Below are 5,181 nucleotides of genomic sequence, written 5' to 3' on the forward strand. Positions count from 1 at the left end.
ACGCCTCCTCCTCCTTCTCCTCTTCCTTCTCCGCCTGCTCTTCGTTCAAACATTCGCTTGTAATTTACTCGGGTGTCAGCTTCCGTCAGCTGTGTCAGCACTCGGAAGGAGACGTGGGATGAGGTAGTGAGGTGGGGAGAGGTGTGTGGGCGTGGGATGAGGCAGTGAGGCGAGGAGGAGGTGGAGGAGGAGAGGTGAGGAGAGGTGAGAGAAGTAGTGGAAGGACGAGGTATCCAACAAGGAGAGTGTTGGGCTGGCTCATCAAATACTTTAAACAATATATTTTCTCTCTCGTTCAAAGTTTTCGATATTAATAAATTTTTAATCGACATGAAATGGTGCATTAAGACGAACTTAACGACGAAACAATGCGGTAATATACGCAAAAATATGGTAATATTCTGTTGCCTATCAGATCTAATTTGATTCTGTTACCTATCAGATCTTAGCTACTTATCGGACTAGTTTAGAGGCCGCTGATAAACGTTCCTGTGTAGTTGCTTCTTTCTGTGCAGCAGCGGCAGCTGTGTTCAAGCTGGCAGGTGTTAAACACGTGTTCTCTCGTCGGAAAGAAGTTCCAAGTTATTGTTTGGTGGTTGTTGCTACCTTCTTGAGGTTATCTTTAGATGATTTCGGGGCTTTAGTGTCCCCGCGGCCCGGTCCTCGACCAGGCCTCCACCCCCAGGAAGCAGCCCGTGACAACTGACTAACACCCAGGTACCTATTTTACTGCTAGGTAACAGGGGCATAGAGTGAAAGAAACTCTGCCCATTGTTTCTCGCCGGCGCCTGGGATCGAACCCAGGACCACAGGATCACAAGTCCAGCGTGCTGTCCGCTCGGCCGACCGGCTCCCCTTGCATCCGAGAATAGGATAGGGTTGATCCGACCTTCCATCATTCAGATTTTAGTTGTTGAGAGTAATTCTGCGTTTAATATCCTTAACACATTTGCATACACGGTCGGGAGCCGGTCGGCCGAGTGGACAGCACGCTGGACTTGTGATCCTGTGGTCCTGGGTTCGATCCCAGGCGCCGGCTAGAAACAATGGGCAGAGTTTCTTTCACTCTATGCCCCTGTTACCTAGCAGTAAAATAGGTACCTGGGTGTTAGTCAGCTGTCACGGGCTGCTTCCTGGGGGTGGAGGCCTGGTCGAGGACCGGGCCGCGGGGACACTAAAAAGCCCCGAAATCATCTCAAGATAACCTCAAGATAACACGCAAACGAGAGACTATGACAAGGGAGCAAACACGACGTCTAATGGGGCCAGGGATCGAATGTAAAAATAATATCTCACTTGGATTAGATTAGGCCGTGCTTGGATAGATTAATTTGTTGTGAGGTTGGGCAAGGTCACTTAGGTTTTAATAATCTTTGACGAACCATTGAACGTACAAAGTGGCCTATGTCTCTCACTAGGACCCAGCTATGTGTGAAAAAAAACATCTGGTCTACAAACCAACAATTCAAATTCCTTCTGCGGGCAGTCACTCAAGTTATTTCGTGCTTGACTGAACTCATATTGGTTGTTCCGAATGAAGGGGTGATAAAATCACCTAATTCCGTGCTTGAATGCCTTAAGAAGTGGCCTAAAAGTGGAATTGTGGTCGTGATGGCTCTCCAAATTGGCGTGGGGCAAGCTGCATTTTGTCATCTCCGAGGCCTATTGGGTAAATGGGTCGTTGAGTGTAATTCCATTCATGGTATTACGTTTAGATATGGTAAGTCACAAGAATAGCGGGAATCACTACTCGCACTCAGTCTTCGCTGTACATTGCCAGAAACTATTCCGCTTTTGTACAGCATTAACCTGTACAGGTTAATGCTTTACCCGTCACCCGTACATTTTTTTAAATCATATTAATCCTGAAAACTTTATAACGTCACTGCTTCTTGATTTGCCGCTCCATTAAAATGTAAATCTCCTAACCTAACCTAACTTAACCTAACTTAACCTAACCTAACTTAACCTAACCTAACTTAACTTAACGTAACCTGACAAGAAACGTACAAACCCAAGCAGCCCACCTTACCTATTGAATCCGATGAACGGAAAACGTAGATATATGTGAGCCGATACATAAGAATATAAGAATAAAGGTAGCTGCATAAGGCCTATTGGCCCATACATGGCAGCTCCTATTTATAGCCACCGTATCTCACTCATATACATGTCCAACCCACGCTTGAAACAATCAAGGGACCCCATCTCCACCTACTATAGTGGAGAGTCAGACTACCGACGAATCTGACCAATACTCTCCTAACCTAATCATTCTTAGCCAATTCTTATCTATTAGTGTATGTATAAACTCTAAACACAATACAACCAGAGAATATTCGTTTGATATTCCACTCTGTATACATATTGTATTTGTATGCATGTCTCTTAATAGATGTAATAGACTATTAATTTATTTGGAAAAATTCACATTTCTGAATAAGGAATATAAACGTGTTCACTTCCATTCTTAAACTGCATAAAAGACCTGAGTGACGTTTTAATCTGATATTATCTCTTAATAACCATCATGTAAAGTCTTATTAGTCCTGAGGTTTGTAGTTTAAGGTACAGTTGACCATATCAAGATTATCAAGTCACAATCGACTTGAGAATGGTCCAGGACGGACCGAAACGTCGTCGTCCCTTCAACTTCTAGTGTGTGGTCTGGTCAACATACTTCAGCCACGTTATTGTGACTCATCGCCTGTTTATGGTACAGCTTTCAATGCATCAGACATCGTTTTAAATCAAATAAACGAGAAATCTGTTTATCTGTTTACTCGATACAAGAGATGGAATTCATGGTGAACTTCTGAGAAGCATTTATTCATATGGATGTATGCTCGGGTATGTTTGTATATATGTATGTGTTCTCGTGTTTGTTGATGATGTATGCTTTTTATTTTGGTTTAAGTGTTTGTGTGTGATTATATTTTGATGTCGTGTGAGATCCCGAGCAGAACGCCGTGAATGGTGTATACAAAGTTTGTGTACAAATCCACAAGAGCCGTGACGAGGATTCGAACCTGCGTCCGGGAGCATCCCAGACACTGCCTTAATCGACTGAGCTACGACAGGGTTAAAAGGTAAAAGTTTGTGTATATATTGTGTGTATGGGAATACGAATTGTCCTAAAGTCAGCAAGTCATTTTATAAACAGTTAACTATAATGATCCACCCCAAAGGACTCAACTCTAGGCTGCCAGGGTCGCCCCATTGACTATTGCCCCCCATTAACAGGGACCGATCATGGGGAGGACTCTGTGAATGACAAGCTCATCACTACACTTCGTGTATATTATAACAACACACACACACCAACGGTTGTATTGTCCACTACACCCAATATTGCGTTAGTTCCCCCTCTCGTAACTTATACCCAAATGTCTGCTTGCCATGAATGATACCATGCCAAAAACGTGTTCCATAAATTGTCCATGATGTCAGCGGCGTAAAATTTTCATTATATACTTTTAGTGGCCTGGATGAAAATATTTGTATTATACATATAAAGTTCAATATTTAGAATTGAAGGAAAATTGTGTGGTTGTTTCATGAATTGGAAAATTGCTTTGATGGGAATTTTTCAAAAGGCATATTCATGTTTCCACATTTGCATATATATATATATATATATATATATATATATATATATATATATATATATATATATATATATATATATATATATATATATATATATATATATATATATATATACCATTACATTTGAACATAGTTTACCAGTTGAAAACTTGGAATTAAAATGTATTCAAAGGGTATCAAATAGTTAGATGGAAGAAGCAGACAGAAAGTGTGTAGATTAAATAAGCATACTTAATCTACAGGAACTTCTTTCTTCATTGTTGTACGACAGAGTCAAATGAGTCTTCAGCAGCTCTGAAGAACCACCTGAAGGAGGCGATGAGTACAATTTGAGCATCATCTCAGCTTCTCCGGTTGGTGACTGGCGGGGATTGTGACAGGACAGAAATGTAACTCAAAGCAAGTGATCAAATGATTTTGCATTCGATTTTATATTCCCGGAATATATGTAGGTTTAAAATCGTATCACGTGAATACCTTACTCATCTCTGATTGCTTGTATAGCAGTGTGTGGGAGAGTGAATAAATCATTTTGTATTCGTTTTTCACTTCATTGAAAAATCATTACATTATAAACTTAGAAACCTCAATTTCTGTTTTCTAATATTCAGCTACAAGTGTAAACCAACTTCAGTCGAACTAATGAAATTGATCCCCCCCCCCCCCCACGCTACTGTTGCGCCCCTATCGTTATCTTTAATCTTCAACATGTGACCGGTCGTGAAATTTTATTCAATTGTTTCTGCGTGCGTTAGATAGAGTCAACAGGGACGAAACTGGAGGAGGAAATAGCAAGGAATGGGAACCGGGGCATGTTTAACTCGAGCGCTTTTATCAGCGTTGTGTGTAGTCGGGATCTAGCTCCGCACTAAATATTTTATAAACACGCATAACGGTATACCATTTTCCTGAAACGAGCCTGCGTGCACACACACACACACACACACACACACACACACACACACACACACACACACACACACACACACACACACACACACACACACACACACAGCATGATATGGACATATAAAATACTCAGGGGAATTGACAAAGTGGAAATAGATGAAATGTTCACACGTAATAATAACAGAACGAGGGGACATGGGTGGAAACTGGAAACTCAGATGAGTCACAGAGATGTTAGGACGTTTTCTTTTAGGGTGAGAGTAGTGGAAAAAATGGAATACACTTGGGGAACAGGTTGTGGAAGCAAATACTATTCATACTTTTAAAACTAGGTATGATAGGGAAATGGGCAGGAGTCATTGCTGTAAACAACCGATAGCTGGAAAGACGGGATCCAAGAGTCAATGCTCGATCCTGCAAGCACAAATAGGTGAGTAGGTGAGCACACACACTCACACTCACACAAGCATACACGTTCATACGCACAATCTTAAGTTTATTATGTGGTTAAATCAACTAAATAAATAAATACCGTTGAGCTACAGAGGCAAGCGCTCAACTTTCCGCAATAGATGAGATCAAGAGTCAACACTGATGTACCTGAATAGAAACCCCACAAACCCAACGACGGATATAATGACACGATAAAACAATGAAAACAAA

The sequence above is a fragment of the Procambarus clarkii genome, chromosome 9, assembly GCF_040958095.1.
Source record: "Procambarus clarkii isolate CNS0578487 chromosome 9, FALCON_Pclarkii_2.0, whole genome shotgun sequence".
Classification (NCBI taxonomy): Eukaryota; Metazoa; Arthropoda; class Malacostraca; order Decapoda; family Cambaridae; genus Procambarus; species Procambarus clarkii.